Here is a 13994-nt window from a genome sequence, read left to right as displayed (position 1 = left end):
ACACACTCTTAGAACTTTCTTTTCCACTGCCTTTGGTGACTTGAGTAACAGAAGTCCAACTTTGCTGAAACAAGCAAATGAAACTATAACATTAAGAGTTATTCAATCCCCTGTTTGGCAGATGCTTTCTTTTTGCCTAGAGAGGCATAGAGAATGTGGCTTTCAAGAACTGTGATATGTGAGTGTTTTTTCCTAGAAATACAAATACAGGAGACCCATAAATGAAGCTATATAACAAGTCCAAGACCAAAGCTGGACCTCTCTGAAGAGTCCAAGGAGCTATACTTGGACTATATATAGAGTTCAGAGGAGTCTATAGACTGCCTCTGTGAGCATGTTCCAATATGCTTTCACAATAAACTAATATACATCAATGAAAATAAATTGGCTTATGCTCACCAATTAACACAAATAAATCTTAGCAAACAGACAATAAATCCTGAGAAGGAAGATGCTCCCAGAGACAGACTAGAGATAAGGATATAACACCTTGGACTCTTTAGAGGTCCAGCTTTGGTCGTGGACTTGTGCTATATCTTCTTCTATTTGTTAAGATTCATTCATGTTAATTGTTAAGCATAAGCTCATTTACTTTCATTGATTTATATTAGCTTATTCTGAAAGCATATTGTAACATGTTTGTTTAGTTTCCTAAGGGATAGATGGGGAAGTTCAAATTTGTAGCTCTTGTTGGTCTTTTGGGAGAAGAGAAGAATAGGATACAGGATATGAAACCATTATAAATTATCCTCATTTCACAAATGTAAGGCTTTCCGTATAATACAGCCTGTTTATTAAATTTAATTAGATCGGAATTAGAAATCAATATTTACATAAATGATTAACAAAAACATAACTCACTAAATGTAATATTTAAATTATAATGCATATAGTTAGTAAAATTTGAATTATCAGATTTCTGAAGAACTGACAGGGAACCCTTTAATTCAATAAAATTACACAGTGCAGGTAAAAATCATTCTTTTTAAAAAGGTGGCAAATTATTGATTCTGAATGTAGTTTATTAAAATAATGTTATATCAAGTTCTTATATCAGCAATGTTTGAAAATTTATTCACAATCACTTACAGAACACAAACCTGTCAAGCTTCTCAGCTTTTGTTAATTTAAATAATATTGACCCAGAAATGAATCCACACACATATGGTCACTTGATCTTCGATAAAGGAGCTGAAAAGATCCAGTGGAAAAAAGATAACCTTTTCAACAAATGGTGCTGATTCAACTGGAGATCAGCATGCAGGAGAATGTGAATTGATCCATTCTTATCTCCTTGTACTAAGCTCAACTTCAAGTGGATCAAGGACCTCCACATAAAACCAGACACACTGAAACTAATAGAAAAGAAACTGGAAAAACCCCTTGAGGACATAGGCACAGGGGAAAAGTTCCGGAACAGAACACCAATAGCTTATGCTCTAAGATCAAGAATTGACAAATGGGATCTCATAAAATTACACAGTTTCTGTAAGGCAAAGGACACTGTCAAAAGGACAAAATGGCAACCAACAAATTGGGAAAAGATCTTCACCAATCCTACATCCGATAGAGGGATAATATCCAATATATACAAAGAACTCAAGAAGTTAGAGCCCAGGGAACGAAATAACCCTATTAAAAATGGGGTACAGAGTTAAACAAAGAATTTACACCTGAAGAAATTCAGATGGCTGAGAAGCACCTTAAGAAATGCTCAACATCATTAGCCATTAGGGAAATGCAAATCAAAACAAACCTGAGATTTCACCTCACACCAGTCAAAATGGCTAAAGAGCAATTCACAAATTCATCTGGAATAACAGAAAACCCAGGATAGCTAAAACTATTCTCAGCAACAAAAGAAATTCTGGGGGAATCAGTATCCCTGACCTCAAGCAATACTACAGAGCAATAGTGTTAAAAACTGCATGGTATTGGTACAGTGACAGGCAGGAGGATCAATGGAACAGGATTGAAGATTCAGCCATATTTATAATTGCCAGATGCTGGAAAGAACTCAGGTATCCCTCAACAGAAGAGTGGATGCAAAAAATGTGGTATATATACACAATGGAGTACTATTCAGCCATTAGAAACAATGAATTCAGGAAATTCTTAGGCAAATGGATGGATCTAGAGAACATCATACTAAGTGAGGTAACCTAGACTCAAAAGGTGAATCATGGTATGCACTCACTAATAAGTGGATATTAACCTAGAAAACTGGAATACCCAAAACACAATCCACACATCAAATGAGATACAAGAAGAACGGAGGAGTGGCCCCTTGTTCTGAAAAGACTCAGTGAAGCAGTATAGAGCAAAATCAGAACAGGGAAGTGGGAGGGTTGGGTGGGAAAACAGGGGGAGGGAAGGGGACTGATGGGACTTTCGGGGAGTGGGGGTCCAGAAAAGGGGAAATCATTTGAAATGTAAATAAATATATCAATAAATTAAAAAAAAAACTCAGGAGACAGCAGGTGTTGGCGAGGATGTGGAGATAGAGGAACACTCCTCCACTGCTGGTGGGGTTGCAAGATGGTACAACCATTATGGAAATCAGTCTGGCGGTTCCTCAGAAAACTGGACATGACACTTCTGGAGGACCCTGCTATACCTCTCCTGGGCATATACCCAGAGGATTCCCCAGCATGTAATAAGGACACATGCTCTACTATATTCATAGCAGCCTTATTTATAATAGCCAGAAGCTGGACAGAACCCAGATATCTCTCAATGGAGGAATGGATACAGAAAATGTGGTATATATACACAATGGAGAACTATTCAGCAATTAAAAACAATGAATTCATGAATTTTTTATGCAAATGGATGGAACTGGAAAATATCCTAAATGAGATAATGAAATCACAAAAGAATACACATGGAATGCAATCATTGATAAGTGGATATTAATTAGCCCTGAAGCTCTGAATAATGAAGATACAATTAGCATATCGAATGATTCCCATGAAGAAGGAAGAAGAGGGCCCTAATCCTGGAAAGACTTGATCCAGCATCGTAGGGGAGTACCAGGACAGAGAAAGGGGAGGGGGAAAGTTAGGAGAATGGATGGAGTGAAGCAGACTTATGGGACATATTGGGAGGGGGAACCTGGGAAAGGGGAAAGCTTTTGGATTGTAAACAAAGAATATAAAAAATAAAAATATACACATCTGGGTGGGGCGGCGGCGGCAGCAGCAACAGCAGCAGTGGCTGGTCCAGAGGAAGGGCCATCAGCAGTGGAACCAGGCTGACAGGGTCCAGGCAGACCCTGCACCAACGACCACTGGCCATCGCTGGCCAGCTGGGCTACAAGCAGCTGCACAATTACTGTGCCTTTCACCGCACAGAAGCCATATCAGAACTCTGCCTCCTGACAGTCAGTTATGAGAGACTGGCCTCCATCTTGGTTCTCGGACTCTAGAGAGATCAGACAGACTGAGGTACGCAAATACAACCCGAGACCAACATCAAGGGGGTCTAAGCCCGACAGGTGTTGGCCTGTACCCAGGCCCTGGGCTGGTTGGGGGGCCACCGGTGTGCAAACCCGGCCAGGAGGTTGTTTGCCCGGGCGTGCTCACCGCAGCCATTTTGCCTACAGGAAGACAGAGAGTCCTAGCAGGCAAAACCAAGCGAGCTAACAGGCATAGCCTGAGGCTGACATAGCAGGGGTCTAAGACGGTCAGGCCCTGGACTACCCTCAGGCCCTGCGCTGCTCAATGGGCCATCTGAGTGCCTACCTGGCTAGGAGGTTGTTAGCCCAGCAGACTCTCCCAGCACTCTCAGGGAGCACGTGCACACCACCATCCTGGCCACCTGATAGACCCAATTAACACTCACAGCTGAGAGGAACTTTGCTCGGACATAGGCCTGCCAGGCTTTTGCCTAGACTCAGGGCCCGAGCAGCTGGGCTAGCCTTGTGTGCACCAACCCGGTTGGGAGTTCCGCTGCCCAGCAGAGTGATCAGCACACAGAAAAGGTCCCTGCAGCATACACCCTCAGCACTGCCTGAAGGAGCAAATGGGCACCACCTGGTTCACAGATACAATCTGGGGCAAAGCACACTAGGGCTGCAAGGGCACCCAAGAGGAGTAAAGCACATCAGCAATCTGCAACAGGGGAATCCCTGCCATCCAGTGTTGCAGAAATAGCCCTAGAGCCTCTCATGAGGCTAAAACACCAGCCAGAGACAAGACCAACTAGATCCAGAGAACAAGATGGAAAGGGGCAAATGCAGGAATGCTACTAACAGAAATCTAGGCAATAATATAGCAGCATCTGAACCAAACTCTCCAACATCAACAAGTCCTGGTTATGCCAATACACCAGAGAAACAAGATTTGGATTTAAAATCATTGGTCATGATGCTACTAGAAGAACACAAAAAAGGACATAAATGAATCTCTTAAAGAAATACAGGGGAACATGAATAAGCTAGAAACCCATATAATGGAAACACAAAAATCACTTAAAGAAGTGCAGGAGAATAAGGCCAAAGAGATAGAAGCCAATAAAGAAGAAAGGCAAAAAAAAAAAAAAAAAAACAAAAAAAAAAAAAAAAAAAAACTTAAAGAAATGCAGGAGAGGCGCTTGGTCTCCAGGAAGTGCAGGAGACCTGGTCTGCACCCAGAGGCAGTCTGGGAGCACACAGATTGCTCTAGTGGCACAGAGCTTAGGTTCCAGTCCTGAGGCCTCTGGCGGGAGCCCTCAGATCTCTCTGCTTCCGGATCCAGATCAGCCTGGGTGGCAACTAGACATCTCCAGGTCCTGAAAGAGGCAAGAGGGGCTTCGGGAAGGCCGATTGGGAGAAGTCAGTGTGCTCTGGTGAACCCAGCGGGCCCTAGCAGGAGCCTTCAGGTGTCTGTGTTGGGATCTGACGAGCCTGGGCCACAGCACTCGGTCCCCAGGAAGTGCAGGAGACATGTTGTGCAGCCAGAGGCAGTCTGGGAGCACAAAGCTTGCCCAGGTGGCACAGAGCTTAGGTTCCAGACCTGAGGCATTTGGCAGGAGCCCTCAGATCTCTCCGCTTCCGGATCCAGATCAGCCTGGGCAACAATGCCACATCTCCAGGTACTCCGAGAGGCAAGAGGGGCTTCCGGGCAGCCAGGAGGGAGAAGTCAGTGTGCTCTGGTTAATCCAGCAGGCCCTAGCAGGAGCCTTCAGGTGTCTGTTTCTGGAGCTGAACAGCCTGGGCAGCAGCACCCTGTCTCCAGACAGTGCAGGAGGTAAGCTGTGCACCAGAGTCCACCTGGGAAGAGGCATCTTGCACTGGTGAGTCCAGCATTGACAAGACCAACTAACACCAGTGAGAACTAGATGGCAAAAGGCAAACGCAGGAACTTCACTAACAGAAATCAAGGCAATATGGCAACATCTGAACCCAATTCTCCTTTAACAGCATGTCCTGGATACCTCATCACACCAGTAAAACAAGACTTGGATTTAAAATCACTGGTCATGATGCTGGTACAGGAACACATGAAGGACATACTTAAAGAAATTAAAGAGAAAATGGATCAAAAGCTAGAAGCCCTTGCAAGGGAAACACAAAAATCATTGAAAGAAATTCAGGAGAATACAAAAGCCAATAAGGAGGAAACGCAAAAAACACTTAAAGAAATACAGGAGAACTTTGGTCAACAGGCTGAGGTCATGAAAGAGGAAACACAAAAATCTCTTAAAGAATTACAGGAAAGCACAAACAAGAAAATGAAGGAGCTAAGCAAAACCATCCAGGATCTGAAATCAGAAGTAGAAACAACTAAGAAAACTCAAAGGGAGACAACTTGGGGGATAGAAAGCCTTGGGAAGAAATCAGGGGACATAGATGCAAATATCAACAACAGAATACAAGAGATAGAAGAAAAAATCTCAGATGCTGAAGATTCCATAGAAATCATGGACTCAACAGTTAAAGAAAATGCAAAATGCAAAAAGCTTGTAAGCCAAAATATCCAGGAAATCCAGGACACAATGAGAAGACCAAACCTAAGGATTATAGGCATAGATGAAAGTGAAGATTTACAACTTAAAGGGCCAGCAAATATCTTCAATAAAATTATGGAAGAAAACTTCCCTAACCTAAAGAGAGAGATGCCCATGAATATACAAGAAGCCTACAGAACTCCAAACAGACTGGACCAGAACAGAAATACCTCCTGTCACATAATAATCAAAACACCAAATGTACTAAACAAAGAAAGAATATTAAAGGCAGTAAGAGAAAAAGGCCAAGTAACATATAAAGGAAGACCTATCAGAATCACAGCAGACTTTTCACCTGAGACTATGAAGGCTAGAAGATCGTGGGCAGATCTCATGCAGACTCTAAGAGAACACAAATGCCAGCCAAAACTACTATACCCAGCAAAACTCTCAATCACCATAGATGGAGAAACTAAGATATTCCATGACAAAACAAAGTTTTCCCAATATCTATCCACAAAGGCAGCCCTACAAAGGATAATAGGAGGAAAACACCAATACAAGGAGGGAAACTTCACCCTGGAAAAAGCAAGATAGTAACCTTTCATCAAACCCAAAAGAAGTTAACCAATCAAATTTAAAAAATAACATAAAAATGACAGAAAGTAACAATCACTATTCCTTAATATCTCTTAAAATCAATGGACTCAATTCCCCAATAAAAAGACATAGACTAACCGACTGGATACATAAACAGGACCTTACATTTTGCTGCTTACAGGAAATACACCTCAGGGTCAAAGAGAAACACTACCTTAGAGTAAAAGGCTGGAAGACAATTTTACAAGCAAATGGTCTCAGGAAACAAGCTGGAGTAGCCATTTTAATATCAGATAAAATTGACTTTCAACCCAAAGTCATCAAAAGAGACTCTGAGGGACACTTCTTGCTGGTCAAAGGAAAAATACAACAAGAAGAACTCTCAATCCTGAACATATATGCTCCAAAATGCAAGGGCACCCTCATTCATAAAAGACACTTTATTAAAGCTCAAAGCACACATTGCACCTAACACAATAATTGTGGGTGACTTCAACACTGCACTTTCCTCAATGGACCGATCAGGAAAACAGAAACTAAACAGGGACACAATGAAACTAATTGAATCTTTGGACCAATTAGATTTAACAGATATATAAAGAACATTCTATCCTAAAGCAAAAGAATATACCGTTTTCTCAGCACCTCATGGTATCTTCTCCAAAATCGACCATATAATTGGTCACAAGACAGACCTTAACAAATATAGGAATATTGAACTAATCCCATGCCTCCTATCAGATCACTATGGAGTAAAAGTGGTCTTCAATAGCAACAAAAACAACAGAAAACCCAGATAATGTGGAAACTGAACAATATTCTACTCAATGATACCTTGGTCAAGGAAGAAATAAAGAAAGAAATTAACGACTTTTTAGAACTTAATGAAAATGAAGACACAACATACCCAAATCTATGGGACACAATGAAAGCAGTGCTAAGAGGGAATCTCATAGCCCTGAGTGCCTCCAAAAAGAAAATGGAGAGAGCATACACTAACAGCTTAATGACACACCTGAAAGCCCTGGAACAAAAAGAAGCAATTTCACCCAGGAGGAGTAGAAGCCAGTAAATCATCAAACTCAGGGCTGAAATCAATCAAGTAGAAACAGAGAACCATACAAAGAATGAACAAAACCAGGAGCTGGTTCTTTGCGGAAATCAACAAGATATATAAACCCTTAGCCAGACTAACCAAAGGAAACAGAGACAGTATCCAGATTAACAAACTTAGAAATGAAAAGGGAGATATAACAACAGAAACTGAGGAAATTCAAAAAATCATTAGATCCTACTACAAAAGCCTATACTCAACACAACTGGAGAATCTGGAGGAAATGGACAGTTTCCGAGACAGATATCCGTCACCAAATCTAAATCAAGATCAAATAGATCAACTAAACAGTCCCATAACACCTGAAGAAAAAAAATAAAAAAGGGGGGGTCATAGAAAGTCTCCCCCCCAAAAGAAAGCATAGGACCAGATGGCTTCAGTGCAGAATTCTATCAGACCTTCAAAGGAGACCTAAAAGAAAACTCTTCAAACTATTCTACAAAATAGAAACAGAAGCAACACTATGGAACTCGTTCTATGAAGCCACAATTATACTGATATCAAAACCACACAAAGATCCAACAAAGAAAGAGAACTGCAGGCCAATTTCTCTTATGAATATTGATGCAAAAATACTTAATAAAATTCTTGCAAACCGAATCCAAGAACACATCAAAATGATCATCCACCATGATCAATTAGGCTTCATCCCAGGGATGCAAGGATGGTTCAATATAAGGAAATCCATCAATGCTATCCACTACATAAACAAACACAAAGAAAAAAACCATCTCATTAGATGCAGAAAAAGCATTTGACAAAATCCAGCATCCTTTCATGCTAAAAGTCTTGGAAAGAACAGGAATTCAAGGCCCATACCTAAACATCGTTAAAGCAATATACAGCAAACCGGTAGCCAACATCAAACTAAATGGAGAGAAACTTGAAGCAATCCCACTAAAATCAGGGCCTAGACAAGGCTGTCCTCTCTCTCCATATCTTTTCAATATAGTACTTGAAATTCTAGCTAGAGCAATTAGACAACATAAGGAGGTCAAGGGGATACAAATTGGAAAGGAAGAAGTCAAGTTATCACTATTTGCAGATGACATGATAGTCTACTTAAGTGACCCGAAAACCTCCACCAGAGAACTTCTACAGCTGCTAAACAACTTCAGCAGAGTTGCTGGTTACAAAGTCAACTCAAGCAAATCAGTTGCCTTCCTATAGTCAAAGGATAAGCAGGCTGAGAAAGAAGTTTGGCAAATGACACCCTTCAAAATAGCCACAAACAATATAAAGTATCTTGGTGTGATTCTAACCAAACAAGTGGAAGATCTATATGACAAGAACTTCAGGTCTCTGAAGAAGGAAATCAAACAAGACCTCAGAAAATGGAAAAATCTGCCATGCTCGTGGATCAGCAGGATTAATATAGTTAAAATGGCCATCTTGTGAAAAGCAATCTACAGATTCAATGCAATCCCCATCAAAATCCCAACTCAGTTCTTCACAGAGTTAGAAAAAGCAATTCTCAAATTCATCTGGAATAACAAGAAACCCAGGATAGCTAAAACTATTCTCAACAACAAAAGAAATTCTAGGGGAATCAGTATCGCTGACTTCAAGCAGTACTACAGAGGAATAGTGTTAAAAACTGCATTGTATTGGCACAGTGACTGACAAGTGGACCAATGGAATAGAATTGAAGATCCAGAAATGAATCCACACACCTATGGTCACTTGATCTTTGACAAAGGAGCCAAAAACATCCAGTGGAAAAAAGATAGCCTTTTCAACAAATGGTGCTGGTTCAATTGGAGGTCAGCATGCAGAAGAATGCAAATTGATCCATTCTTAACTCCATGTACTAAACTTCACTCCAAGTGGGTCAAGGACCTCCATGTAAAATGAGACACACTGAAACTAATAGAAAAGAAACTGGGGAAGACCCTTGAGGACATGGGTACAGGGGAAAATTTCCTGAACTAATCACCAATAGCTTATGCTTTAAGATCAAGAATTGACAAATGGGACCTCATAAAATTACAAAGTTTCTGTAAGGCAAAGGACACCGTTAAAAGGACAAAACAGCAACCATCAAATTGGGAAAGGATATTCATGAACCCCACATCTGATAGAGGGCTAATATCCAATATATATAAAGAACTCAAGAAGTTAGACCCCAGGGAACCAAATAACCCTATTAAAAATGGGGTACAGATCCATACAAAGAATTCTCACTTGAAGAAATTCGGATGGCCGAGAGGCACCTTAAGAAGTGCTCAACATCATTAGTCATTAGGGAAATGCAGATCAAAACAACCCTGTGATTTTACCTTACACCAGTCAGAATGGCTAAGATCAAAAACTCAGGAGACAGCAGGTGTTGGCGAGGATGTGGAGAAAGAGGAACACTCCTCCACTGCTAGTGGGGCTGCAAGATAGTACAACCACTGTGGAAATCAGTCTGTAGGTTCCTCAGAAAACTGGACATGAGATTTACAGAGGACCCTGCTATACCACTCCTGGGCATATACCCAAAGGATTCTTCAGCATGCAATAAAGACACATGCTCCATTATGTTCATAGCAGCCTTATTTATAATAGCCAGAAGCTGGAAAGAACCCAGATGCCCCTCAAAGGAGGAATGGATACAGAAAATGTGGTATATTTACACAATGGAATAGTACTCAGCAATTAGAAACAATGAATTCACAAAATTTTTAGGCAAATGGTTTGATCTGGAAAATATCACCTAAGCGAAGTAACTCAATCACAAAAGAATACACATGGAATGCAATCTCTAATAAGTGGATATTAATTAGCCCAGAAGCCCTGAATACACAAGGCACAAATTGCATAACAAATGACTCCCAAGAAGAAGTATGGAGAGGGTCCTGATCGTGGAAAGGATTGATTTAGCATTGGAGGGGAATATAAGGACAGAGAAAAAGGAGGGATGTGATTGGAGAAGGGATGGAGAAAAGAAGGTTTATGGGACATATGGGGAGGGGGGATCCGGGAAAGGGAAAATCATTTGGAATGTAAACAAAGAATATAGAAAATAAAATATTTAAAAAATAAAGAAATGCAGGAGAACTTGAGTCAACAGGCAGAAGTCATGAAAGAGGAAACACAAAAATCTCTTAAAGAATTGCAGGAATACCCAAACAAACAAATGATGGAACTGAGCATAACCATCCTGGATATAAAAACAGAAGTAGAAACAACTAAGAAATCACTAGGGAGACAACTTTGGAGATAGAAAACCTTGAGAAGAAATCAGGGGCCATAGATGCAAATATAAACAACAGAATAAAAGAGATGGAAGAATCTCAGATGCTGAAGATACCATAGAAACCATTGACTCAACTGTCAAAGAAAATGCAAAATGCAAAAAGCTTGTATCCCAGAACATCCAGGAAATCTAGGATACAATGAGAAGACCAAACCTAAGGATTATAGGTATAGATGAGAGTGAAGATTTACAACTGAAAGGGCCAGCAAATATCTTCAACAAAATTATGGAAGAAAACCTTCCCAACTTAAAGAGAGAGATGCCTATGAATATAAAAGAAGCTTACAGAACTCCAAACAGACTGGACCTGAGCAGAAATACCTCCTGTCACATAATAATCAAAACCCCAAACGCACTAAACAAAGAAAGAATATTAAAGGCAGTAAGAGAAAAAGGCCAAGTAACATATAAAGGAAAACCTATCAGAATCACAGCAGACTTCTCACCAGAGAACATGAAAGGTAGAAGATCCTGGGCAGATCTCTTGCAGTCTCTAAGAGAACACAAATGTTAGCCAAGACTACTATACCCAGCCACACTCTCATTCACCATAGATGGAGAAACCAAGATATTCCATGACAAAACCAAATTTACACAATAACTTTCCACAAACCCAGCTCTGCAAAAAATAATAAGAGGAAAACTCCAATACAAGGAGGGAAACTATACCCTGGAAAAAGCGAGATAGTTACCTTCCTTCATCAAACCCAAAAGAAGATAACCACTCAAATATAAAAAGAACATCAAAAATGACAGGAAGTTATAATCACTATTCCTTAATATCTCTTAAAATCAATGAAATCAGCTCACCAATAAAAAGACATAGACTAACAGGCTGGATAAGGAAATAGGACCCTACATTTTGCTGCATAAAGGAGACACACCTCAGTGTCAAAGACAATAACTACCTTAGAATAAAAGGCTGGAAGACAATTTTACAAGCCAATGGTCTCGGGAAATGAGCCGGAGTAGCCATTCTAATATCAGATAAAATTGACGTTCAACAAAGAGTCATCAAAAGAGACACAGAAGGACACTTCTTGCTGATCAAAGGAAAAATCCACCAAGAACTTTCAATTCTGAACATCTATGCTCCAAATACAAGGGCATCCTCATTCATAAAAGAAACTTTATTAAAGCTCAAAAGACACATTGCACATAACATAATAATTGTGGGGGACTTCAACACTCCACTCTCCTCAATCGACCGATAGGGAGAAAAGAAACTAAACAGGGACACAGTAAAACTAATTGAAGCTTTGGACCAATTGGATTTGACTGATATTTATAGAACATTTCACCCTAAATCAAAAGAATATACCTTTTTCTCAGCACCTCATGGTACTTTCTCCAAAATTGACCATATATTTGGTCACAAGGCAGAACTCAACAAATATAAGATGATCGAACTAATCCCATGCCAAAATTGACCATATATTTGGTCACAAGGCAGAACTCAACAAATATAAGATGATCGAACTAATCCCATGCCTCCTATCAGATCATTATGGTGTAAGAGTGGTTTTCAATAGCAACAAAAACAGCAGAAAGCCCACATACACATGGAGGGTGAATAATACTCTACTCAATGACAGCTTGGCCGAAGAAGAAATAAAGAAAGAAATCGGAGACTTTTTAGAATTTAATGAAAATGAAGGCACAACATACCCAAATCTTTGGGAAACAATGAAAGCAGTGCTAAGAGGAAAACTCATAGCCCTGAGTACCTCCAAAAAGAAAATGGAGAGAGCATACACTAGCAGCTTAATGACACATCTGAAAGTCCTGGAACAAAATGAAGCCAATTCACCCAGGAGGAGTAGAAGACAGGAAATCATCAAACTCAGGGCTGAAACCAATCAATTGGAAACAAAGAGAACCCTACAAAGAATCAACGAATCCAGGAGCTGGTTCTTTGAGACAATCTACAAGATAGATAAACCCTTAGCCAGACTGACCAAAGGGCACAGAGAAAGTATCCAAATTAACAAAATTAGAAATGAAAAGGGGGATATAACAACAGAAACTGAGGAAATCAAAAAAATCATCAGATCCTACTACAAGAGCCTATACTCAACACAACTGGAGAATCTGGAAGAAATGGTCAATTTCCTTGACAGATACCAAATACCAAAATGAAATCAGGACCAAATAGATCATCTAAACAGTCGAATAACCCCTAAAAAAATAGAAAGAGTCATAGAAAATCTTCCAACCAAAAAACGCACAGGACCAGATGGTTTCAGTGCAGAATTCTATCAGACCTTCAAAGAAGACTTAACACCAATACTCTTCAAACTAGTCCACAAAACAGAAAAAGAATGAACACTACCCAATTCCTTCTACAAAGCCACAATTACACTGATACCAAAATCACACAAAGATCCAACAAAGAAAGAGAACTTCAGACCAATTTCCCTTATGAACATCGATGCAAAAATACTCATTAAAATTCTTGCCAACCGAATCCAAGAACACGTCAAAACGATCATCCACCATAATCAAGTAGACTTATCCCAGGGATGCAGGGTTGGTTCAATATTCTGAAATCCATCAATGCAATCCACTACATAAACAAACTTAAAGAAAAAAAAAAGCACATGGTCATTTCATTGGATGCTGAAATAGCACTGACAAAATTCAACATCCTTTCATGATTAAAGTCTTGGAAAGAACAGGTATTCAAGGCCCATACCTAAACATAGTAAAAGCAATATACAGCAAACCTGTAGCCAGCATCAAACTAAATGGAGAGAAACTTGAAGCAATCACACTAAAACTAGGGACTAGACAGGACTGCCCCTTTTCTCCTTATCTTTTCAATATTGTACTTGAGGTACTAGCTTGGGCAATTCGACAACATAAGGAGGTCAAAGGGAAACAAATTGGAAAGGAAGGAGTCAAACTATCATTATTTGCAGATGACATGATAGTCTAACAAAGTAACCCAAAAAACTCCACTAGAGAACTCCTACAGCTGATAAACAACTTCAGCAAAGTGGCAGGTTATAAAATCAACTCAAGCAAATCAGTGGCCTTCCTATACTCAACGGATAAACAGGATGACAAAGAAAATAGGGAAATGACCCTCTTCACAATAGCCACAAACAG

This window comes from Apodemus sylvaticus, chromosome X, assembly GCF_947179515.1.
Source record: "Apodemus sylvaticus chromosome X, mApoSyl1.1, whole genome shotgun sequence".
Lineage (NCBI taxonomy): Eukaryota > Metazoa > Chordata > Mammalia > Rodentia > Muridae > Apodemus > Apodemus sylvaticus.
Note: the sequence above shows the minus strand (reverse complement) of the source record.